Here is a 26,791-nt window from a genome sequence, read left to right on the forward strand (position 1 = left end):
AACTCCTGCCTTGGCTGAGCATCCAGCATGTCAAAGGAGACAGCTCAGGAGCCTGCTCTTCTGCCGTGAGCTTCCTCCTTCAGCCTACCCCTTTGATTTATTGTACTTAAGCACTTCTGAGCACCTGGAAAGTGTTTTTGTCCCATTAATTTCAACTTGGAAGTTTCGGTGCTTCCCAGAGGAAAAATAAATCACTCAGGCTGGGAAGACGTTCCCCACACAACCTCCTCCCTTGTCTGGATCCCCTTCTCCTGCCTTCCACTTTCTATTCCCTCCTACTGTTCCCTTCCTCCTCCTCAAAGAGAGAAGAGAGGGTGATAAATGTGCCACACAAGGAATGAACTTTGCATACCAGGAGCAAGGAGGTAATCCTATCTGCCCAAACATCGTCCTGATAAGCACCTGAATGAAGATCTCTGTACCCAGCACAGATGAAGCCTGTGGTCCCAGGAGATAGGACACCTGGCTGGAGACATCAAATCCATGCAGGTACCTGCCTCTGCTTCTAAAACACTTGGTCCTCAAGTCTGAAACACCTGTAGGTGGTCAACATTGAGTTGAAATCACATTTCCTTTAAGGTCTCCTTGGTTCTCCCTGCGTCTCCTCTTCATGGGATCGTTAAGGTTGAAAAAGACCACTAAGATCACCTTGTCCAACCATTGATCCATCACCACCATATCACTAAATCACACCACCCAGTGCTCTTATCACCCAAAGGTCTCAGTCCTCTCTTCTCTGCAGTATTACCTCCTCCATCTCCCCAGCTTGATATCCTGACAACTTGATATCTTCCTCCTCACAGGGAAGCAGCCTATGGAAGCACAGCCTGCTCTTACAGGACAGAGGACAACCACCAAATCAGGCCTTTTCCCATTTAATCGGGCACTAAAGCATCTGCACTGTTGGTTTCTGTGGCCAAACCCATGCCCCCAACCCCCAAAAACATCAACCCCATGTGAAAATCACACTATGCAAGCTAAACACTGCCGATATCTTCTGCCAGGATCACTTCTGCTCTGCACTGGGGCTACTATTCCTTTGTGGTAGGGTATTTACTGAAATCCTGATGATTAATATCCTCCCTTCCCTTGGACAACTCATTCAAATTTCTCCCAGTGATGAGCTCAAGATGGATGGATTTGATACACTTGGCACAAAAGGGCCTGCAATGAACGATATCATTACTTTTACGCCTAATCATTGCTTTTTTTTCCTTTCCTTTTTAAACTGCATTCATTTGAAAGATAGCCTCAGACCTCCAAATGCAGACCTGCTGTAAGGTTTTCCACAATTCACTTCCCTTTCAGTACAGGAAATACGAGGGGTGAACCACTCGTGAATTCACTTTATGATTGTATTATATTACCTTTTTTTTTCCTTCTTTTTTTTTCCCCTGGAATTTAGATTTATGTGGCCATTCAGCCTCTCATCTATCCATCCCCCATAGACTTTGTCCACCTGTTGATTTTTAAACTCTCCTTGACAGAAAGCTGAAGGTCTCCAAAGAAATTACATTCCTGTTTCCATGTTAAAACGAAGATCCAGAGGAAGGAGCGATGTCAGTTTAAACTGCTGATTTCTTCCTAATCATTTTTATCCCATCAGCTGATTTTGATATGGCGAGCCTCCTACATAGCAAATCACAGGAGAGGAGATGTGCAAGAAAAACAGGAGAACTCTGGAGGCGTAACAGAAAACAACAGAATAACCCCAAATAAATCAGTTTGGTGAGTAATCAACTTTGAGACATAGATGTACAACTATCAGACAGTTCCTGTTGCCAGCCTTTGTTCTCCCAGTTTCTGTGTGGATCTTAAACTGCTGAAACTCTGCAAGAAAGGTGATTCCCTCTGGTATTCTCCGGCTAGAAGTATCTGAGTCCCAATTAGTAGAAATTCCCACCTTCTTGGAATCATAAAGTTTGGAAAAGACCTCCAAAAAACCCCAACCCACCCCCACATCCCTCAGTGCCACATCCCCGTGGCTCATGAGCACCTCCAGGGATGGGGACTCCCCCACCTCCCTGAGCAGCTGTGCCAATGCATCGCCATTCTTTGGGAGAATATATTTTTCCTAATATCCAATTCCAAATTCTCCCAGAAAGTAGATTTTCATACATTTTCCAGTTGTTTTGCTGCAATCTCTAGGCCCAGCACGGAGGCCAGAGCAACCGGAGCCACTTTGTGTGTTTAGAATGACCATCCTTCCTCGAGGTGATGTCTGACCAGAAATGTAGGACACGTTCCTCTGGGCTGTGGGTCATTCCTTGCTGACATCATCAGGATCATATCTAGGTCATAACCATTCTCAGTTTAGACTCTGTCAGCAATTCGAATGTATTGCCTCACCGACTGTTTCTGTCTTATACTAAATACGAAAGTTGTGAAAGAATGAACATAAATTAGACCTATATATATATGTATATATTCCAAAAAGAAAACTGTAAAGAAATGGTATTTTCTCTACTCCCTGCTGCCCTTGATAAGTTACAGCACAGCATTGACGAGCATGAGATGGATGAGTGTTTTCCAGTTCCAAAACTGCAGCTCAACAGAACTCCATTTTAAAGGATTTACTGGGGTGAAACCAGTGAGAAAGCAGGTGAACGTGTTTTATAAAGCAAGATAACCATGAGTGTTCTACCTGTGGTGCTGTGAAGATATATGGGTGATCTTTGGCTCTTGAGAGATACTGGAAAAGCAGAAAGTTGCATGTCACAATGGGTGCCATAGTGGCGCTACTTATACACTACATTGCTGAGGAGACGCCAAGCATCCTATCACCCGCTGCCCTTTGCCCCATGGGAGTGATAGTAAGAAATGGAAATGGAGAGATTAATCTCTAGAATGCCCATACTCTGTCCGTAAGCAGATCAGATGAGCCCACGTGTAACAGTGGGCAATATTGGTGGCAGGTGGATGGTTGGACTCGATGACCTTAGAGGTTTTTCCCAACCTCAATGACTCTACGATCCTATGATCCTCTCCACTGACTTTAACAGGCATCTAGATGCTGAACTCAGGTATCAACCATTATACTGAAGACACCTACATTTGGGCAGACAGCTCCTGACTTCCACAGAAGAGATGGGATTGGATTTAGAAAGACTCTAAACAGTTGTGAATGTATACATTGGAGCACCCTTGGCTTCAACAGAGATCACCAGGTGATCTTCCAGGTCCCAGGAATAGTTTCATCCATTGCCTTTGCCTAAGAGCCATATTAAGATCCAAGTGAGCAAAGACCTGTAAACACCAGTCTTCTTGCTTCAGAGCATGCTAGTCCTCCTCTCCCAACCCCCTGCAATAACGAAACAGTCTGTCAACTGTAAATCACTGTGTGTTTTTCAATGAAAAAATGAGGAATTCAGATTGTCGTGTTTTCAGACCTACGGTAACCCCTGCTCTCCCATTGCAGCTCTAAAGCGTTGATGTTAGTGTAACACAAGGTGCTCAGGAAGCGATTCCTCACAAATATTATGATGGGGCTGTCATGTGGCAGGCCATGCAAAGTGATAAACGGACTGAGCAACAAATTGCCCTGCTGAGCCCCAGCCCTAAACCCGAGTCTCCTCCCAGCACACTTGGACCTGGTCTACTCTTCAACATGGCTCCTTCAGGGATCATGTAAGGAAGGACGGAGGTGCAAGAAGAACAGACAGCCCTCTCCTGGGGATGCAATGACCCATTACCACTTGCTTTAAATCAAGCATTAAAAGAACAGTCGGACAGTTGATGGCTTCTTTGGCTGATGAAGTTTTGCCCAAAGGATACAAAGAGTTGAGGGAGGATTCTGATTGTTTGTGTAGAGCTGAAGATTTATTTGGGAGTCAAAAGGGGTTTCCCTTCGTCCCTTTTTACTAAATAGTGTGGAGTTTCAGCTTTCCCTGCATTCACCCCCCAGGAAAGCGCTGCCCGTTGGGGTTGGACGACCCATAAGAGTCTGACTGACAATTTTACGCTCAGTTGGGACATAAAAGAAACATCAGAGCTCCAGAATCTCTTAAAAAACGGACACCTGCTTTAATGCTATCCATGCCCAAGTCCAGGGGAGCTTTATGGGAATGTCTCCCACTGAGTAACAACTGCAATACCAAAACTCCCCCCAATATAAGAGGCATCTTCTCTTCCAAGACAAGCTATAAATCCATGGCCTTGTCCAACTTCTTTTTATGTTTATAAAAATAAAGGAAGGAAGAAAGCTCCAAAAGCCCATCTGGTTGTCTCCTTCCTCCTCATGGGGAAGATTCCCACCCCTGGAGTTTATTTCTGTTCTCTGGAACCATGTTTTGGATTTGGCAGCTCAACGGATCACGTCCAGCACGGTGGATTCCTCCATACAACTTCAGAAAAGACAGCTTGGGGAGCTACCAAAACATCCCATCATGCTGAAATAAAGCCCAGACAGACCCTCTCTCTCCTACAATGGGATAAGGACAGTCGCCAGATGCATAAGGATCGAGCAGTCACACTCTCCTTCTACCCCAGGCTACGCTGACATCCCTAGATAAGTATCCAAGCCTACCTGGGACAGCCATAGCATTAAGGAGAATCTTCCTATTTCCAGCTGGACTGAGACACCAAACTTCTTGCTTTTTTCCCAGGATCACCGTGGTTGTGTTCCAGCAGGCACCCCAAGCAGGATCAGGCTGCTCGTGTTGTCAAGAGGCATAAAAAGCTGTGGTCTCTCACCTCGTGGCACAGGCATTCCTCTGGTGTCACTGAGCTTTAAAATCACCTCCCATGGGAGCCCTCCAAAGCCAGAGCATTTGTGCAGCAGGCTTCTCCAAGAGCACGTATTCTCCAGAGGCACAAGGCATGTTCTGCTGATGTGGGGACCTCCAGAAACAAGGAATGTCACACACTCCTTTATCCTTGCCCTGTTCCACATTATGATGGATGTCTGGTGATTCAGGACAATATAGAGTAAATGCTTGGTGTACTGGGACCCTGCTGAAAAGCTCTCTGTGAAAGCAGGGGACTGAATTCTGTGATGCACCTTTCCAAGTTCCAATCTCCAGTCCTAAGTGAGTTTCTCTGCCTCCATCTGCATTGTGAGGGTCGTGTTCCTTCTCAAAGCACCCACCACTATCAAAGGGTCTTCCCTGGCTAAGCCTAACCCAAAGAAAAGGGGAAGACCAGCCCAGGACAACCCATGTTAACAAATCATTACTCCATTCTCTTGTGGAACAGCAGAACAACCTCAGTTCTCTGCTTTCCCTCGCAATCCATATTTTCTGTGCCATATGGACAAGGTCTCTGCCAAGAAAATAATTAGGCACTGACATGAAGGCAGCCCTATGGGGAGCGTGCAGATTCTTCACATTTCAAGAGCCTGTGTGCAAAGACTCCAGATCCAAAAGGGAGATGGGACTAATCCCCATCCCACAGAGAGATGCCATTTGCAATCCTTTCTCAGGCCATAATCAGAAGCTCACAGTGATCTGCTATGACAAGACACAGTCCTACAATGCTCCTTTGATGCGCCTGCTATTTATTGCCTTATTTTGGTAGGGTATGGGAGCTACAGATGATCTTGAGGTCCATTGTACCTAAGCAATCTGTGGATGCACAGATTAAGAGGATAATTAATTAATAAGATTAATAAGAGGATGTACTGAAAGTTTTATGGTATGACATACATATCAAGGATGAGAGTCAAGAGGGGACAGAGCATGTGGAATGCAGGACATGGCTTTCTCATCCTCTCTACAGATTCACTTCTCAGAACCTTATTCATACACCTGATGACTCCATTATTTCACCCAGCTCTTGCTGAAACTGGGGGATGGACTGTGTATCCCAAAGCCTATCCTGCCAGCTGAGAAAAACCCTGCTCTCAACATCAGACTCACCCACAGACATACAGGAGCCCCAGGAGGGAGAGCCCATGGCTTGCTCACCTTGTCCGGAGCCTCACATGGAGAGGAGCTGTGGGAGACAAAGCACAACCCATAGCTTCACATTACAAAAGGGATCTCACAGAGTGGTCCACAACACAACTGGGTCAAAGTGGTACAGGTAACACTGAGCTGTGGTGCTCCATGGGCCCCCTGTCCCCCCTTGGGTTGAAGCTGCTCCATGCAGAAGGAGAGGGCTATGGGGACAAGAAGTCCCTGTGATTTTTTCCATCCATGGGGCAGATCATGAGCCATGAACACTGAATGTCCCTGCTATCTAAGCTAGTCAAATTATACACACGTGAACCCATCTCTCCACTAAGACATGGGCAACTGTACACGAGGAGCAGCTGCAGAGATCCTAAACCACTTCACAAGATTCTCTATTCTTCCCTATATACCACAATGGAGATTACAGACATCCACAGCATCTCCTTCCCATGCCATTCTCAACGGTCAATTGTTTGTAAGGATTATTTGTTTTTTAGCAGAAATCACCACCATCCTGTTCTTTCTTCTGTGGAGATATGGCATCGAAGGACATGTTAATGGGCAATACTGGTGGTAGGTGGATGGTTGGACTTGATGGTATCAGAGGTCTTTTCCAACCTTAGCGGTCCTATGATTCTATGGGTTTTGTCTTTGCTCAACCCTACAAGATCCCCATTGCTAATTGTAATGGTTTGACCAAGTCCAGTCTCCTCACCTAAGGGCACTGCATATATATCACACCTCCTCTTGATCTTCTGCTTCCCCTTTAGAAGTCCAGGACACTTCAATCTCACCCTGTGTACACATCCTTCCTCCTACCCACCATCCTTCGGCTTGACCTCATCTCCATTGCTGGAACCTGGCAGGACAAAGACGGAGTGAATTCACACTTGAATCTCCTGCTGCTTGTTATGATGACCTGGCGTATTTCTCCTGCTGGGGAGTTCATTTAAATTCTTACATTTCCAGCCAAGTCTTTGTAGATGAGCAAATCCATCTGCCTTGTTCTGTTTTTCCCCTTGGCGTGCTCCAAGCTTTCCTCATCCTGTCCTGGCCATGGTGTCCAAGTCATGCCTGCCTCGTGGAGGGACAGGAAAGATTTGTGTCATGTATGTCTATAAGGCTAGATTCTCCAACCCATGGGTTTTCACATATCTTTATCCCAAGGTTTTTGGCTTCCTCTCTCCTATTTCTCAGTATTTTTAACTCTCTTTTATTCACTCTGCAAATACACAATCTGCTGACCTACCAGAAGAAACGTCCCCATAACTTACCATTGGTGGCTGGGAGATAAGAACTCACACGGGAGGAAAACACAAATTAATACTTATTTTTTGATAGGATCGTGTCGGTTTGTAGCAAAACTTCATAGATATTCTGCTTCCAAGATGGGGTGTTTCCATTGGGTGACCATGATTTTGTTGCTCCTAAGACATGAGAGATGTGAATTATCCTTTATATTGAGCTGAAAAATGGACACTTATACAACCAAAGTCTTTTCCTACACCTGCCAGCAGAAGCCAACCTCCACCTCGCCATAACCTTCAGGCAGTTATAGAGAGCCATAAAGTCCCCCTTGAGCATCCCCTTCTCCAGACTGACCCATCCCAGTTCCCTCCACCACTTCCCATAAGATCTGTGTTCCAGACCCTGATATACACTTATTTTAGCACACAAAGCCATGCAACCTCCTGGAAAGCCACCGAGATACCCCAGCAAAGCTCCTTCCTGCTGTGCTGGTGGAAAGCATCCTGGTACTGACTGCAGGCAGAGCCCAGACACGTAACAGCAGGCTCTGTGGGGAAGCACCCATTTATCAATCTAACAGGGCTGGAAATTCCTTGTCGGCAGGATCTGTTCACTCTCAAACATGTGCATTGCAGCCCAAGGAATGAGCAACGAACATGATATCTCTTTTAAGTCTGCCACGGCAGCCAGCCTTGTAATAATAATAATTTAAAAAGCCTGCCTGGTGACTTCACACCAGCTTTCCTAGATAGAAAGCACAGAGGGAAAGAGCTAGGAGATGCTTGTGCTACTTACCCTTAAAACACCCATATCCCACCTCAGTTTACTTCAGGGTTAATTGGCCACATCTCTGAGATGCTGTAATGTTTGAACAGCAAGTCGTGTAAGCTGAAAGATTCTGGTCCCCAATAACCACCTTCCCCAGAACTGGGTTTTCTGATGCTCGCAAGGGTTGTGCTCACCCCTTCAGTGCATTCTTCCATCAAACACTGGTGGGATTTTTGCCTTTTTGGTTGCTCGCTTGGGTTCACAAAGCTTATTAGAAATTCATCCTCTGTGACCAACAGCCTCAAAGGTTTCTGAAGAGATAAACAGACAGACACAGGCATGTGCTGAATGTGATCGTGTAAATTGTGCTCTCTTAGGGAGCCAAGAGAAAAGCAAGCCAGATGATTTCAACCCAGAACGCCTTTCAGAAAGGAACCCTTGTGAAGGTGATGGCCGTGATGAGGATTAAGCGAGTGCAAGGAGAAACGGGCTGTGAGGGTAGTTGTGGCTCTTGGGTAAATTAAAATAAACAGCCATGCAAATAGGGATGATATCAGCCGTAAGGACTGCAGAGCCCCAGCCAAGGCATTTGCATGCTGAGAGCAGACTTTGGATTCAGACGAAGAAGAATGCTACTGGTAGTTGAGGGTAAATTGCCCTGTGTGTATTCGGTAGCACTGGGACCCTCAGATTGTAGTAGAGCTGTGTTGATAACGCACCAGGGAGGGTGGGCAGGACTTTATGGATGAAGAGAAACCAAAGCATCTTCTCTCTGTTGAGACTCGCTTGGGACCTATGATATCAATATGGTTGAGTCTCACCTCCCAGGCTCAGATGGTGAATGAGAGAGCAGTAAAGGCACAAGAACTGGCCACAACAAGGTCAGGATATGGAGAGATGGCACTGGGTCAAGACTTATTGGAGGACCATCTTTTACCTGAGGTCTTGGTGCTCTGTATTGCATGTACTAATGTAGACACAAGAGGTTGCGCCCACCTAGGATTTAACTGGGGGCTCTAATTCACCCAAGGGAGAGATGGAAAAAAGCAAGGGAGATGGTTGCAAACCCAACTGGAGCCCATTTGGAAGCCTGCAGAAATCTTAGAATCACAGAATCAAGAAGGTTGGAAAAGACCACTCAGACCCCCATGTCCAACCCCAACCCATCCCCATGCCCAGTGACCACGTCCCTCAGCGCCACATCTCCATGGCTCCAGAACACCTCCAGGGATGGTGACCCCACCAACAACCTGGGCAGCTGAATTCCCCTAAACGGTGGCATGAAGGAAGGTGGGGAGCAGTAACCCCAAAGCCCAGGTTGAAGAGGGGTCAGCTACGGGACTTACCATATTGAAAATGGATTTGTAGGGGAAGGCCAGGCTGGCTGGAGAGCTCCCCTCTGGGACCACCTGAGGAATGAGTATAATTGCCTGAGCATTTGAGAAAACAGAAATCCATCTTTTGGCACAAGCAGGCCTGCCGCTGGGAGGGGAAAGCTGGGTGAGGTAGCAGGATGAATACTGGGACTCTGCAAAACAGAGAGAAACACACCATAAATGAGGAAGTAAAGTAAGCCAGAGGGCTTTGGGAAGCTTCTTCACTGTTTCATTGATGTGGAAATGAACAGTGCATCCCCTGATGAGAAAGGGTAGCAGGGAAGTAGATGGATGGGCAAACGCTCCAAACAGTAGCATCCATCTCTCATAATAAGGCAGCAAAACTGCTCTCATTTCCTGTAATCTGATAACCCACCAGAGAAAGGGGGGAAAATGCCTTTAAATGGTGATTATAATTCCCTTCATGGTGTTTCCTGATATAGTGGCCCCCCAGCATAGTGCTATTATCAATCATGACTACTGCAGTAGCACCCTGAGGCAACCATGGAGATCAGCGTCTATGGGAGGGGAGACTCTTTCTGTCCTGAAGGAAATGCAGGGTGCAATGAACTGCATGAGGCCCCCTAAGGCCAAACCCACTTACCCCAAGAGTAATGGGATTATGTGAGCATCATGCAACCACAGCAGTGCTGGCTGGTGGGGAGATCTCTAGGCCAAACTCCTGCTCCAAACTGGACCACCACTGGTTGCTGGGCAAGAAGAGCAGCTCATGGGTTGGTACAGTCATAACAAACAAAGTTGGGCTTGATCTCAGTTGTCTTTTCCAGCCTTAATGGTTCTATGATTCTGCAGTTTTAAATTGAAGGTCAGGATCTGAAAAACATGAGCATCAAAGCTGCTGTTGGATCATTTCATGAACACCAAGCTGTGCTGGGGACAGGTAGACACATCTTTGACCAGCCCAGGCTCTGGTGTGCTGCCATTTCCTCCCACTACCTCCTCACCTGGACACTTCATGTTATTTTTGGTTCCTCCCTTCTGCTGCTGGTGTATAGAAGCAATAACAGCTCTCTGCATTTTTGCCTGACACACAGTTGTAATGCTTCTTTTACCCAGCAAAATGCCTGCAAAATGCTACGGCTGTTACCAGCTTGGTTGGCTCAGTCAGCAGTGTCAAGTGTGAGATGCTGTAAACCTACAAGGTTTCATAGACAATCCTTCCTCAAACAAGCACCACACAATATGAGCAGGTGACCAGGATGCAATTCCTGTTCTGATAATACTCAAACACTCCCCTTGCTTCCACAGTGCCCCTGATCTGCAGTTCCCACACAGCACCACAGCTTGACCATACCTTATTCATCCTCCCCAGCCACAGGAGGGTTCTCACTTGGGAAGATGTGCCATCACACGAGCACAAAAGACGAAACCCCATCTCTACCCACCAACATACACTGGAAATGAAGATGAGCCACTGAGGCTTTGGTGTTGCACGGCAATGCCAAGTAACTAAGGCAGCAACTCTTCCAACAGGGACACATTGATCCCCGGGCAGAAGAGCAGCAGTTATCCCAAGGTAGCACTCACCTGCCTGCCTAACTCCTATGAATGAGCTGGACTGCAGGATAAGAGTCCCACTCTTGCTCTGCTTTCTGTCTTCTTCCCAAGGTGAGCTCCTCCAAAGAACTGTCTATTCCAGCCATAAATCTCTCTTCTGTGGAGCAAGGGAAGTGGTAGGGAAAGCTGGATGAGGGAGGACATCACAGGTACTCCAAAGTAATCATTAGTGCAAAGAAAATCCTATGTTCCTTCTTGAAACAAAAAGGAGAGATGAAGGAAAGCGGCCCATAAAACTCCCCTTTTCACAGCTCATACCACTGAGACTCTACCCAGGCTCCTGATTAATTAGGTACTCAATGGGTGACTGCTCCAGACAGTGTGCAGGAACAGCTCGTACAGAGAGCAGCCCTGAATCACAGCCCTCAGAGCCGGCAGAACAAAAGCCCCAGACTGCTGTACTGAGTTTTTGTTACTAAATCATCCCTTCTAGAAGGAGTGTTGTTTTAAGCCAACTCGTGGTTTCACGCACGAGGGTTGCCCAGCTCTGCTTTCTGCTCCACAGCTGAGAACACTTCACACGCAGCAGATCCACCTGAACTGAAGGAAACTCCAAATTGCAGTGAGATGCATAATCCTGAGGGCCAGGCTCACACCCATCGCCTTGCTGCAAGTCTGAGACCCTTCCTGGCTCACTCTGGACCCCCAAAGACACTTCTTCCTCCCTAAGCCCACCACTGCCAGCTCCCACCTGCAAAGCCCACCCTGCAATCCAGGTGCTTGAGGGATCATTTGGTGAGCTGTGCAGAGCTTGAAGACCTCAGGGTGACACCATCCCTCTGCTGAATGCATCCAGACTACAAACCACACGTGAGATTGGATTTAAGAAAGAAGTGTTTTTTTTATGATAAGGGTGGTGAGACTCTGGCACAGGCTGCCCAGAGAGGTGGGGGTGCCCCATCACTTGAGACACCCAAGGTCAGGCTGGATGGGGCTCTGAGCACTGATGGAGCTGTGGGTGTCCCTGTGCACTGCAGGGGGTTGGACCCGATGGCCTTTAAGGGTCTCTTCCAACCCAAGTGGTCCGATGATTCTATAAATCACAACCCCAGTGACATTAAGGATTTCCCCTAAATGTTGACTAATGATATCTGCTCCATTTGCCACGAGAGGGCACTTTTACATTAATTCTCACATCCCTGGCTCCAGTCATCCCGAATACAATAGGTGACAGCAGGATTCCGTGTCCCACTCTAGTGGGGGAATTCCTTGTGTAAGGATGGGGCAATGTCCTGAGTATGTGATTACAGGGAGAATGCACTCAGGGACATGGGTGCAGGTGGGTGTCTTGGTCTATTAGCTCTATAAGGAAGGAAATAGCAGTAAAGAATCACAGAACAGGTTGGAAAGGGCCTTGAAGTTCATCTCATTCCAACCCCCTCCATGGCAAAGGGTGCCACTTGCAAAGAAAACTTCTCTGAAGGAAAAAGATCTGTAGGGAAGATTAAGAAAAAGCCCATCAGCTCAGATGACGCAGACACCTGCTTTCCAGCTTCTTGAGGAAAGGCTCCATGCGTTCGTATTTTGGGCAGAGAAACGAATTAGCCTTTAGGAAAATGGGCATATTTGCTGCAGACATGAGTCGTAACTTGACAAACACCTCACCGGCTGGACGCTGCAGGATAGAGTCCAGGCTGCTGACTTGGAGCTGATTGAAACCCTTTCCCCCATCCCACACTCCCAACCCCCCCCCCCCTCCACCACGCAGTAGATGTGGAAAACTGCAAGCCCTGAGAATACGCATAGCTCTGAAATTACCGCTATTCATCATGTCCAATCGGCTCTTGGAGAAATCCCAACTGGTCAAGGAGTTCTGCAGCATAACAATAGGTGATTACCTTTTGTTCCAAATCATTTCGTCAGGACAGCCTCTGCTGGACTGAGATTTTCATTCGGTTTCAAGGAACAGAACAGAAGATCCAAGCAAGGGGACGGGTCTTTTTTCCTCCGGTGAAGGCACAGTATGTTTGGGCAAGCAATCAAGGTGCCTTTTCAGGCAGTTAACAGACACAATCACTATCTTGTGTTTCAGATTAAGTATTTATCTCCCTCTGTCTGAACGTCTCTTGAACTGAATTCTATAGCCCCAGTCCAGAATGACCAGGTGAAAGAAGGGAGAGAGTGGATTAGGTCAGCGCTGGGAAAGCGAGGGCCTTTATTCGGTCATCTTTACCCTTTCTCACTTCATCTTGGTTTCATCTTAAGGATCCAACCGTAGATACGAGACATAACATTTTGAAACACCATTAACATGGTGAGAAAAGGCAACGAAACACTGAGCAAGCATGGAAAAATCTCACAGAAGAATGAGGGTGATAAGAGATTGGAGAAAATATGGCTTGTGAGGAAAGACTCCTCAGCCTAGAGGGAAGAAGGCCATGGCTGGAATGTGATAATTGCCTTGGCATAGTTGGCAGCAAAACATATTTAGGTTGGCTTTGAAGGAAACCTACTAACTTGATGGAAGCTACGTGCTGCAGATGTCTTGGCTCACGTCTGCTGAAGGTTTTTAGGAAGTGGCAGCATGGTCCTTGGTGCAGACAGCTGGACCGTCTGCTCTCGTGATCTTTCTTCTGTCTCAAAGCTTTCTCCATGGCCAAGATGATGAAATTCCACAGGTCCTGTGTATAACTGTCCCCCAAAAAAGGAGCCAGTGCAGGTTCAACACCCAATGTTACATCATGATGGAAAGCACAGCAGCACTCCTCTTTGAAACCAGCACCTTGTGGCCAGAGCCATCTGTTCACACACACATCCTAGCTCCCTGCACTGCTGTTTGACAAGGGGAGGTTATGCTAAGAGGAAGAAGCTGGTCAGAAGGACAGTAGGTTGGCCATGGGTCATAAGTCATAACATCAGAAGCAACTCTGGCTCATGGAAACTCAACCACTGCTGCTGGTTTTCTTGATTACGGCAAAACTTGCACACATTGCATCCATTCAAAGACATACACAGCAGTGAAGACCCAGCCACACTTCTCTCAGCCTCCACCAAGGCCATGCACGTTAAGAGGAAACCTATAGAATCACAGAATGACAAAATACTTAGGGTTGGAAGGGATCTCTAAAGGCCATCTGGTCCAACTCCCCTGCGATGCACAGGGGTACCACAGCTCCATTGGGTGCTCAGAGCCCCATCCAGCTTGACCTTGAGTGCTGTGTCCTCCTTCATTACCTTGTTACCCCCAAGCACCCTTTTTCTGAACCCTGCTCTCCAGCAGGTCATGGCTTTGAGTGACGGCGCTATTTGCAGCAATCAGCTCTTGCTCAAGAGCCAGGAAGCACACAGCTGAGGAGGTCAATTAACAAGAAAACAGCTCGATAGTGTTTCTGCTTTGTGGGACTCGTGTTTTGCATGTGTTCCCCCTTCTCTTGAGTGAAAAAAAAAATGTGTGGCGGTGACTCTCACCGACAAGGAGTGACATGTGGATCTCCAGCACCTTCCTGCTGGATTCCTTTGGCGAAGGAGTTTGACCCTTCCCAAGGAGAAGGTTCGTGCCTCCGCTGGGTGTGCATGACGGGATGGGGACATCTGCACCAGGACAGCCTCCTTGCATACAAGAACCACCCACAACGTGCCCTCCTCCCACCATGTTTCCCCAGCCACAGACTCCCCGCATCCATCTGGGGCCACGGCTGCTGCAAGCATGTGTTTGTTGCACAAGATTTGCCCCCATCACTCATTTCACAGACACAAATGGCTCCCTTTGCTCATAAAACTCAGGTCCCGGCACGCTCGCAACGTGATGATCTGAGAACAGAAGGGTTGCAAATGCTTGGGGAAAGCCTGGCTTTATAACCCAGGTAGCGCTCAGGAGGCGATGCACGCGGTGTGGGTGAAGGATGCTGAGGGTTTAGTGCTGATGGTTGAAAGCAGCACCCAAAGCACCCCAGCTCCCAGATGCAGCGGGCACTGTTCCGGATCCCAAGTAAATCCCAGCTCTGGGAGAAATCCATTTCTGGCAAACCAAAGGGTTTTCCCCGACATCTAGCGGCCGGCGCAGACACGGAGTGAGATAACGCAGCAGGAGAAAACAAGCCCTGCTATTACCAGGAAGATTAATTACAAGCGCAATAATAGCCAGGCCTTCTGATGAAATATTTTACAGTATATTGCCCTCAGGAGAGTGGCTCCTTTCACTGATTTATTTTAACCTTCACATTACGCAGATACGTTATAGACGTCTTCAGAGATGCCCCGGTGTTATTTGCCTCCTGACAGCAAATAATAAACTCTTTCTCAGCTATATAACATTTCCAAGGAAGCCCTTGACGTGACTAGAAAAATATCGAGGACAATTAAGTCACATGGCACTCACAGCCCTGTGGGAACGGCCTTGAGCTCTGCTGCAGGACTCAGATAGCATGAGAAAACCTGGTTCAAACCGAGTAGCAAGAGTCTAGGAGGTAGTAATTATTAAAGATCTCCTGGTTAAAGATCCTCTGGGGTCCCTCTATTATTTTAATAATGGTTCCAGCCAACTTTAGTGCTTCCAGAGGAAAAGAATGAGAGGGGTCTGCTAGCACAAAGGAGGCAGGGCTCATCATGAAGGGAGCTGTATGGGGAAGGGGGTTGGCTGCCCCTAACGTTGTTCACTGGGGAGCAAGGGCATGTTGCTCACACTGCCTTGAGTGTTCAGGTAGATTGTGTCTCTTGCTTGTATCCAGTCTTACTGGACGGAGCAATGCCATGAGCAGAGGTTGTTGTGAGCAGGACATCATCATGGGGTCACCCACTGCTTTCTTACAGACGCCGGCCCATTGGTGTCTGTAGGGTGCCAGCATCAGTGCTCTGCTATTCGTGGTCCCATCAAGCCTTGGAGGTTCTTCCCCATCAGCCCACCAGAAACATGCTCTTTGAACCATAGAATGATTAAGGTTAGAAAAGAGCACCACAGTCAGGTCTGAAGATGGGTGGGGGTTGACAGTGAGCCCATCCATGATGAGGACTGAGGTTCCTACAGCAGCAACTTGGATCAGGGTCCTCCCAGATATGGTTTCTCCTTAAAATACAGCAATTAGGTGGTGAAGTCACCATCCCTGGAGGTGTTCAAGAACCTTGTAGATGTGGCACTGAGGAACGTGGTCAGTGGGCACAGTGGGATGGGTTGACCATGGGACGTGACGATCTCACTGCTCTTTTCCAACCTTAAGGATTCTTCCATCCCAAAGGGAACGACTTCTCCACGTAGAGGTTGAAGCATCGGACCTCAAGTTTCCTTTACCGTCATTACAATGCTGAAGCAAATGAAAGCTTGCACAGGGCTCCAATGCCTTTTTGCCTCCCTTGCTCCCGCAACGCTGGAACAGATCCCTGCAAAACCACTTTGGCTGGAGAGCTGTTGTCAGGTCATTTTGAAAAGTTTGCAACACTTTGCAAATTGTTCTTGCTGGAGGTTGTACAATAACAGCACCATTACTCAAACAAACCATCCCAGAATATTATGTTAGATGCAGGTCAGATCTCTCCACTCACAATATTCCAGGAGAGGGGGGGGGAGGGGAGGGAAAGAAAATAGAGGAAAAGAAATTGTTAAACACAAGCTAGAGATGACAATGAAAAATTTACCCTTAGCTGTGTATATTTTTATGGAGAAAGGTTATCTATCCATCCATCATCACATACAAGTACAGGAAAGAGCCTGTGAGTATTTAGATATTATATCTTGCACGTGTAGAAATAATACTAGCACAGAGAGACGGCTGTGTCTGCTCCCTCTCTCCTCTCCCTTTAGGTGTCCACTGCTAAAGCTTCATACATAAATCGAAGCTGCTCACCTTGTGGATTTAACCATTTATATTAGGACGAAATGAATGGCAGTGACTGTACGAACTCCCCCATCGGCAATGAACAAAATAGGGACTCAAGGGAGCCGTCCCCAGAGCAGGTGTTTCTCTTGCATGAAAGATGCCGTGTCCGCCCAACATCTCCAGTCCATGGGTAGTAGCTGCCTTCTCAAGGCCATTGAAACCCAGTTTTCTGGATGTGGAGTTGGGTTACTCCTGAAGATACCATGAACCCCCACAAAACCCACAGAGGCTCTGACAGACCCCTTCCAGCATGAAGGGAAGGGGCAGCTGCAGGTGCTCCTGCCCACCTACCTCGTGCCCACGCTTTATGGCAGCTCCTGTGCACATTCAGCACTTTTACACCAATGTGAAGGGCTCAGTGAGTGTGCGGTGCTGGATTTGGTGAGGTTTCACCATCACCTTGGGTCAGAATCACACCCTGGGCCTCCAGAGGTGATTCTAACATCTCCACAAGGCTTCAACAACACTGACTTCCTTCCAATCAGGTTTTCCCTCTCTGCTGATCAATCCTTTCTGCCTTTCATACATTTCCAGGACCTGCAGCCTTATAAAACTCCATGGGAGAACATTTCTGCCTGCTCAGTGTAGGCAGGAAATTCCCCACATTTTTCACTTCTTCAGCCCAAAGAGTCATCCACCAGGTCCGTGCTCTGCCAGCACCATCCCAGAGGGGTCCCAGAACCAAGAAGTGATGGAGAAAAGAGGCTGAGCTCTTTATTTTGACTGGCACTGGAAAGGCAACCTGGGTGCAACGCAATGACTCTGCAGCATCTTGGTTGTGCAGTGGAAGCTGGCAAACACCCCAGCCTGCTCCAGAGGTTGGCAGCAGCCATCATATATATTTATATATATATACATGTGTGTGTTTATCCCTGTTTGGGTCATAACAGAGCTTTGTCCCGCTGCAATTAATTGAACGGCAGCACCCACTTCAGTCCATCAGACAGCTCTGATGGATGCTGACCACAGTGGCCACAAGGGAAGCACAGGTTGCCCAGAGAAGCCTTGGTGCCCCATCCCTGCAGGCATTCAGGGCCAGGCTGGATGTGTCTCTGGGCAGCCTGGTCTGGTGGCTGGCAACCCTGCACATAACAGGGGGTTTGAAACCAGATGATCTTTGAGGTCCTTTTTAACCCAGGCCATTCTATGACTCTATGAACTGCACCTCTCTGCTCTGCAGAATTGCTCTGTAGCAAAGCATTAAGGAAAAATGGATGTATATCTCATCATCAATCTTTGGGGGCAGAGATCACCTTTGAATTGGACCTACAAGGAGCAGCAAGAAGAAAACAAGGATTCCATAGGGGAAGCGTGACTTGTGGGCCTGGCCATGGGCACAGCTCTGCAGGAATGGCTCTGCACGTGATGCTCCTCCGACATTGCTGCTGTTCAGTATGGTGGGCATCATAACACTCATTGCAGCAATGCACAAAATCATTCCCTTTCAGCCAAGGAAGATGACTCTGCTTTGCTTTGGTGGCTTCCCACATAATGACTCCCATATGTTTTAGCACATTCTGCAAGATGACTCCTTCCCAGGTTCCCACTGCTGAGGACAGCTGGGTTGGCAGAGGACAACTCCTTCACCCCTCTTGTCCCTCATTTGAGGACCATCCCAATCCAGGTAAGCCAGAACTCTCACTGCTTTGCTGCCTCCTTGGTGCCACCCAGCCCAGCATGAAGCTCAGGTTTAGGCTCCCACTTAATCCAGACAGGCACCTTTCTGACTCTGCTGCTGGACTTTCCTGGCAGGCAGGGAGCTGGGGGCAGCCAGGGAAGGAAATTTACTAAGCATAAAACCCACAGCGTCTTCAGCCTTGAAGAAGTGTCGAGGCGCACGTGGTTGACCCAAACTATTTATAAATGGAGACCCAATGGAAAGGCGATGGAGCTGAACCAACTTGCAGTTTCCATCCCGTCCCTCTTCCTGCAGCCAGTCACCCCAGCAGCGTGGCACCAGCCAACATCCTCAGCTCCAGTTTTTCCAGCTCAGAATACATCTGAGTGGCCCAAGTGCATCTCTCAAAGGAAAAGTAGGTCCTGGATTCTCTGCTGTATGTGAATGGTGGTCCTCAGAGTGGAGGTTTGCAGGGCATACAAGGATGAAGCCTGGTTTGGAGTAGTTCAATGCTTCAAAGGGCTCCAAATGAGCCAGCAGTGTACTCAGGTGGCCATGAAGGTCAATGGCATCCTGACTTGTGGATAACACAGGGTTGTACGGATCATGGGAATGTGAGATTTGAAGACCTAGGTCTAATCCCAAGCCATCAGAGACAGTGTAGATTGGGAAGGCTTCTAGGTTGGGTAGGTCTCTGTTCTCTCCTTTAAGGTCTTCTTCCAGAGCTTACTTTGCTGGACTTTCTCACCTGGATGGATCCAAACACCACAGCAGCTCCTGCTCCCCACATCCTGAGGGCAAACTGAACATCATAGAACCATAGAATCACCAAGGTTGGAAAAGGCCCACAGCATCACCCAGTCCAACCATCCACCCATCACCAACAGTTCTCAAACGTGGCCACCAAGAGCCCATCTCCTTCTTGAGGACACTGCCATGGAAGAGCCATCACCTGTTAGTCATCATAACAAAAAGCAATCAAGAGAAAGAGACAGCAGACCACAAAGAAACTGTTCTCAAGTCCCGTACTCCATAATGTTCTTTGCAGAGCTCAAGGCTGATCCTCCACAGAAGGTCTCACGCTACAGAAGGAAGCATTACCAGATTTCTTCTAGGGCCACTGCAAGTGATAATCCTACTTTTATCACACTCTTCTCACAGGAACCATATAGGATGCTGCACTTCCAGCAACCAGCGAATTAATTGGGTTTAAGATGTGTAAAATCTTAAAAACCACCAGGGGAGGAAAGAATAGCAAACTCTTCCTGAGGTTTTTATTGAACTCTCAGGGAATGAGGGATATGAGCGATGCAGATGAACAAAAGCACCGAGCTGGAAAGGAGCTCAGGAGCCCATGAAGACCACCATAGGTGGCTGAGGAAGGGTCATATTAGAATGGGGCAACACAGGGATGGGGTGGAGAACTGCTTCTGGGGAAAGGGCTTGGGACAACAAAGGCCGATACTTTGGTAGATGATGGCCAACAGGAACGAGCCCAGCAGTGTTAACGAGCCATGGGCTGGAGGCTGGGACATGGAAGGAGATGCCAGAGCTGAGAGTGCAACTGGAGCGAAGGCAAAGGGGGATTTTATTGCTGTCTGCAGCTCTGTGCTCAGTTGGTGGGATCCTCTTGGATGTGCCCACTGACGGGAAGAGAGATCACAGCAGAGGTTAAAACAGAATCCCCATCACAAAACGCTTCTTGCCATGCAGGCGGTCAAACATTGAACAAGGGGTCCAGCTGGGTGATCTCCATCCACAAAGATAGTCAACAAAACCCCAAGCAATCCCAAAGCTTTCCAGTCCATTACTCTGCATGTCCTCAAGCCCTCCAGTATTATGGGATTATGGTCTCCTTGGACCACCTCCTCTACTATTTCTACTCCAACAGTTCTGAACTGATATCTTCTTTCTAACGTAGAAATTTGCTGCATGTATCTGCATTCCTTCCTGTCACACTGAAGCAGCTAAGAAGCACAAGGCTCTTCCTGTTGCACTGTCTTCATGGCCACCCCTCTTCCCTAGCTGTATTCCCTTCTGTAATAAGAATTATCAGCCAGGTCTTACGCATCCCATCTTACTAGTGCTTTGCAGCGATGCAGCAGCATCACCTTGTGACCCAGCTGTGATCCAGCTGCAGTTGGGAACCCCCCAGCACATCTCCTGCTATACAGCTCCCGAGAGGAGCCGCTGTACGCTTCCCTTTGGGACACAGCAAAGTTTACCACTCATCTTATTGGGAAAACAGCTTCAAATTCCTCTGATAGGAAGGAGCCTTGTTTTTACAGGGTATCAGTTTCATCGGGGGAAGGAGGTGGAAGCGGAAGAGATGCTGACCATGCGCCAGATGGGCATGGATAAGCCCTGGGTCAAGTTCTCACCTCATCATCACAGCTGATTAACCAAGAGGTCAAGAGCTTGAGCAAAAACCCCACCACGCTGTCAGATAGACACGAGAAGTGTGGGAGATGCATCCCACTGATGGCAATAACGGGGGTATCAAAACTCACTGTGCTGGTTGTGGCTGCTCACGGGCTGCTTTGGTAACACACAGAGAAAAATATTCTCCTGCTCTTTAGAAAGTGGGATAAGAGGCAAGAGTTCATGTTCCAAAAAACACTCAGATAAAGGATCGTGGGTTTCTCCACTGCTCCTTAACGAGCTCCTCCTGAGAGCAGCGCTGAGCCCCTGATTGGGAGCTGTGCGGGGCAGGGGCCTCCACCTCCACCCCTGAGCATGGGGAAGGATAAAGACCCTGCACAAAATACAGCTCCGCTTTGGCTCCAAACGCATTTTGGCATAAGTTGCTAACTTGAATTTTATCTGCAAACGTTTTCGGCCCGATACCGCAGGGAATCCTGATTTTCTGAGACTTACCAACAGGAAATCCCTGAGCCGGAGGGTTTAGCTGTAATGAACTTATTGTATATTCAAGCACCGAATGTCAATTTGGATTATGATGTCAAAAATAAGCACTGAGAGCGTGCAACCGTACCCTGGGGTCACCTGTCAGGAACTCCAGACTGAAATTGGCCAGATATAGACCAGAACAGCCCTGATTTATTTTTTCCCTATGCAAATACAACAGTGAGGACTGAACAAACCTACTGGAGATGAGCCCCCTCCTTCCGTCCCCAGCACCTTCCTCTACTTCATGTGGGGCTTCCTTGGCTGGGGATGCTTCATTAGAGGCTGCTATAAGAGCCCAGGACCTGTTGGATGCACTGGGAGATTAAATCTTGTTATTAGTGCACATCTATGTCACCAACACTTGTGTCATTCTGGGACCCCAAAGCAGAGATCAGGAGCCCCATCCTCACAGTATTCATGCAGGTGAAGACAGCTCTCGCTCCCTGGCCTCAGGCTGAAGGCACATGGGGATTCATTTGTATTATAGGATGCAAGAGGAGCGGTGCATGGGGGATAATTAGTAATTAATCTCCAGGTACACATGCCCCTGTCCAGGAGGTTCAGGCAACTTGTCTCTATCTTCATCCCCATCCTCATCCTCATCTTTATCCCCACCCTCATCCCCATCTTCAGCCCCACTTTTGTCCCTATCTTCATAGAATGGTTTGGGTTGGAAGGGAGCTTAAAGCTCACCCAGTTCCAATCTCCTGCCGCTTTCTCTGTTCATCATTCTGCTCTCTCTTATTATGTTCTCGCTCATTAATGGCACTGCTCTCCCTGAGACTGCCTCCTAAATCCTTCCCATGGAGACCCTATAGATGTTTATGGTAATCTGGATGGAGAAGCAACTGGGAGACAAGAAACCCAATGAAGTTTCTCCAGCCAAGAGATGGGAAATTTGAACCTCCAAAGCAAACTTCTATTACAAACCCAGATTTCCATTCTCACTCCCATAACTCTCTAACCAGATTATTGTGAGGCTGGCAAGGAAATAAGACCCTTGTTTGCTTGATGAAAACAGGAGACATCGAGTTTCCCCTTCCTTGTACACATGCACTCAACTGCAAGGTTGCAGTGCAGCCATCGAGGTGATGGATGGGGTTTGCAGCCTCTTCTGCTCTTATGAACTGTTCAGGAGCCCTCAGACTCAGGGATGTTGGATGAGACCAAAACCACCAACCTGTTCACATTGGTTTTCTCTGGAGAAAAAGGGTTGAAAAGTTTTGGGTCGCCTTTGCTTTGGATCACCTTTGCTTTGGGTCGCCTTTGCTTTGGGTCGCCTTTGCTTTGGGTCACCTTTGCTTTGGGTCGCCTTTGCTTTGGGTCGCCTTTGATTTGGGTCACCTTTGCTTTGGGTCGCCTTTGCTTTGGGTCACCTTTGCTTTGGGTCACTTTTGCTTTGGATCACCTTTGCTTTGGGTCGCCTCTGCTTTGGGTGGTGGTTTGTTGGGGTCTGCTTTAGTTGTTTGCCTCCTACCCAAAATCATAGCAGAGGCTGAGGCTGCAGAGATGCTCCAGCAAAATAAAGAAGTAAATAAACAAATAGAGCATGAAAAGTCGTTGAATGATAAAGTGTCTGGGTTGGAAGCGACCCCTGAAGATTGCCTCATTCCAAACGCTGCTCTTTTGGCCAACAGTTTGACGTAGCGTGAGGCTGCAGTGCTTCTCTTTGCTGCTGGAAGTCCCGCAACGCAGCAAACCCCAGCAATCACCCACGTCCTTCAGCGCTGATATCTGGCTAATGTCAGGCAGTGGGGGATTAAAGCTTCCCTCTCAGCCCATCTGCAGTTCCCAAGCAAGCTGACAGCGCCTTGGACTTCTCACCCAGGACAAATCCTATCCCGGTTTAGCACGAGGCAGCCAAACAGCAACTCTCCTTGTCACACTGCACACCGCTGACAAACTTATCGCTTTCCAAAGGAGCCAGAGCTGAGCCAGCGGGGCCCTCCGCCCACTCCAACATGAGAGCATTTCCTGCTGGCCCAGGGAAAGGTTACTGAGGATGCACACAGAGCAGAGATTGCTGCTGCAGGTCACGGAGTCATTTGACGGGATCTTAAAGGCCATCTGGTCCAACAGCCTTGCAATGAGCAGGGACACCCATCAGGTGCTCAGAGCCTCATCCATCCCAACCGTGTTGGGAACGTGCTGGAAGTCAGCTAAGAGTTAAACACTGAGATGCCGTGGCTGTAAAGAGGAGTTTCTGGCTGTTTGAGTGAGTGCTGCAGACTCTCCCTGCTTCTTTCTCTGCAGTTTGCTGTGCTAGGGAGGATTTCTATCATTTCCTTCAATACTGCAGTTGAAGTTGCAAATAATGCATTGAAAAACCCAGGTGAAACTCACGGCCCACACAGCACGACATGTTAAACAAGGGCTAAAAACTCACCCCAGCCTGAGGCTCACAAGATTCTGGTGAATGCAATTGGGAAGTGGAAACGTGGATAACACTGCGTGGGCATGAAGCACCCTCTGGATGGGAGACCCGTGGAGCAGAGCATGATCTGATCTTGATCTTGAATAATCAAGGTTGGAAACAACCTCTAAGATCACCTTGTTCGATCACCCACCTACCAGCAATACTGCCCACCAAGCCATGCCCAGGAAGCTCATTGCACCTCATCCAGCAGCTGCCCCTACACACCTTATTAGCAAGTCTTCCTGACCACCGCATCTCTTTTGCTCCAGCACCAAGCCTGTGGTTTTGGCAGAACAAGCTGAAAACTTGCTGAAATCTTGTGGTTTGGTGTAAATCTGGGTAGAGAAACGGCCCGTTTCTAAGCAGCCGCTGGGTCTGCAATGAGAACGAACGCAATAAACACCTGCTCCACAGCGGTGGTGCTGGCAGGGGAAATGGGAATGGCCTCATTGCCCTTCAGAGCAGCCACCAAGACAGTGGAATGGGGAGACAGAAATGAACTTGTGGTTTCTTGCCTCAGTTTCTAGCGTAGGTTTGTGAAAGGAAGGAAGAACTCGGTGAGATAACCACAGCACTGTTATCAGAACATCTGCATTCTGTCCACCACTTGCCCTGTTTTCCCGTGAGGAATCGTTCCCTCTTGGTCCCGCATAGCTCACACCACAGCAAATAGACACCCATAAGGTTCCTCTTTCCACCAGGGCACTCCTGTCTCCAGTTACTGCGTGGAGGATGTATCGGGTTGCAGCAGAATCTCCCTATTGCCACGATTTCGCAGGGAGATTAATATGAGAACATGATTTCCACAGCCAGCAGCCATGATCCCAGCAGCGCTCGTCGTGTCAGACAAAACCACAGGCAACAACCCCAGCTCAGCCAGGGCTCTGATATGGGACCAGAAGCAGCATCCTGAAAGCAAGTCTGGATGAGTAAGAGCTGGAAAGGGGCAGAGACATTTCTGAGCCCCACCAAGGAAAGGTGAAGGCCGTGGTGGTGATGAGCTGATGGGCTGATGGTTGGACATGATGATCTTGAAGGTCTTTTCCAACATTAATGTCTTTACGATTCATCCATCAGGAAATACCCTGCAAGAAAACAAGACTTACTTCTGCAAACTGCCTGATGCTTGCAGCACGTTTCAGTCCCAGCTGGAAATAGAAATGCCGGGGACTCCAGGCAACAAAGCCAACTGGAGGGATATCCCTTCCCAAATGGAGAAGCCAATGGAGACGTACAAGCTGAGAGGCAGAGCAGGGATTAAACTCTGAGTGTTGCACCACGCTGTGACTTTCCATAGGAAGGGAGGAAGATGAAGAGAGAATTCTCCTCACCAGCTGGATTCCTTCTCCTGCTGCCCAGCCCGGCTCCGACGCCAACACCTTGTGCAGAACTCAACGCACCGACCTGACGTGTTTTCCATCCACACGTTGGAGCTTAATGGTTTTTCATGCAGATGTAACTTAATTAACTGACTGCCTGATTACATCCTATGTGAGACTTTTAGAGACCGCTGCACATTTGCAGAGCTGTTCCTGCCAGCCGTAACGTGCTGCGCTACTTCAGGAGGAGCTGCCCATGAGTTGTCCATGATTTCATATTAACGCCTAGACACAAGACCATGGAACTTAGTCTGCAAGTATATGCATATATATATACATAAATACTTATATATTTCTTTAAACAGAGATGCAAAAAACCCGCAATATCAGACATGAGACAAGGCTGGCTTGAGCCAATTGATGTCAGCTCATCTTTCAAGCCCTGTCCTCCAAAGTCAGAGAATCACAGGATGGTTTGAGTTGGAAGAGACCTTTAAAGCCAGCTGGTTCGACACCCCTGCAATGAACAGGGACCCCCACAGCTCCATCAGGTGCTCAGAGCCCCTTCCTCCCGACCCTGGGTGTTTCCAGGGATGGGGATTCACCATCTCTCTGGGCAACCCATGCCAGCACCTTGCCATCCTCATCACAAACACTTCTTCCTTACATCCAGGCTAAATCTCTTCTCCTTTAGTTTGAAACCATTTGCCCTCGTCCTATCACAACAGGCCCCGCTGAAGAGTCTGCTCCCCTCTTTCTCACAGCCCCCCTTCAGATACCGAAATGACTTTAAGTCATCAGCTTTCACTGCTGTTCATTTGAGAGCGTTATCCGTCTGGCACAGCGGGATGAAGGCCTTGCTGGCACTGAGCTAACAGCACCAACCCCTCTGACTCTGACTCTGGCCCCGCACGCAGAGCGTGGCCCACTGCTGGCAGGTGGACCTGACGGAAAGCCAGCGCTGCTGCCAAAAGGCCAAAAACCCAATAATTAGAGCAAGTGTTAGATTTATTCCCCATCTCACCTCTCCCCAGCCAAGGAAACTACAGTTAGCTTTGCCTAAAGAAACAGGCTGAGCTCGTTTTGGGTAGTGCAGGCAATCAATACAGGCACGCAGCATCGGGCTGAGGAGTGCAGCTCTGCAGCTGGGGCACAAAACATCCTTCCCTTCCCATGAGAGTCACTGGGCTGTCCAGGCAAAGCCGAAAACACAGCCTACATTCTCCTCCATTGGCAGTTTGGGGAGAGAATTTCCCCTGCACAGGAGCAGAAAACATCTGCTTACAGGAGTGGGGAAAGCAGTGCCAGTCCACATGGGGCTCCTCCAGCCAGGTTTTGGCTCAATAGGGCTGTGTCAATGGGTCCTTTATAATATCTGAGCACCAGAAAGTAATTTCTGTTTATTTTTTGTTGGATTTTTTTGGTGGGCAGCGGTTTGGTTCTATTCAATAAAGCCAGTGTTAAACCTGAAATAGTTCTTGTTTTCCTGTCGAAACAAAGACAACCCAGGCTGGACCTGATGCTGATGTTCTACAGGCATGTCAAGGAATGATACCCGGAGCAGAAACTGAAATGAGAGTTTTAACAAAACACCTTTAAAAATTGACCGCTCAAAGTTAGACAGAGCAAATGGGTTAAACCCAGGTGAGTCGATGCAATACATGCAGCACAAATTCCTTCTACAACAGAGCTGACATCTGACAGCTACAAGAATAAAACTGAGATCACTTTCTATCATAGACAAAACAAGCTGACTGACAACTAACCAGCAATGAAACCCCTCAGAAGGTGGTTTATTGGCAAGTGAAAGCCCCCTCCTCACCTGGGGACAGAAGAAAGCAAACACAAAGGAGCCAC

At 48.1% G+C, this 26,791-nt stretch overlaps 1 long non-coding RNA gene across 1 annotated transcript; it reads right to left on the reverse strand.

Annotated features, from left to right (window-relative positions):
- Window positions 1–2,194: 2,194 nt before the first annotated feature.
- LOC146762903 (uncharacterized) lies at window positions 2,195–9,435 on the reverse strand. The gene is made up of 3 exons (XR_014932201.1): window positions 9,254–9,435; window positions 6,853–8,218; window positions 2,195–6,750 (listed from the first exon to the last, which is right to left on the reverse strand). It is a non-coding gene; the product is annotated as an uncharacterized LOC146762903 (long non-coding RNA).
- Window positions 9,436–26,791: the final 17,356 nt, after the last annotated feature.

This window comes from Coturnix japonica, chromosome 1 (assembly GCF_054131305.1).
Source record: "Coturnix japonica strain WE chromosome 1, WE-NBRP24, whole genome shotgun sequence".
In the NCBI taxonomy this organism is placed as follows: domain Eukaryota; kingdom Metazoa; phylum Chordata; class Aves; order Galliformes; family Phasianidae; genus Coturnix; species Coturnix japonica.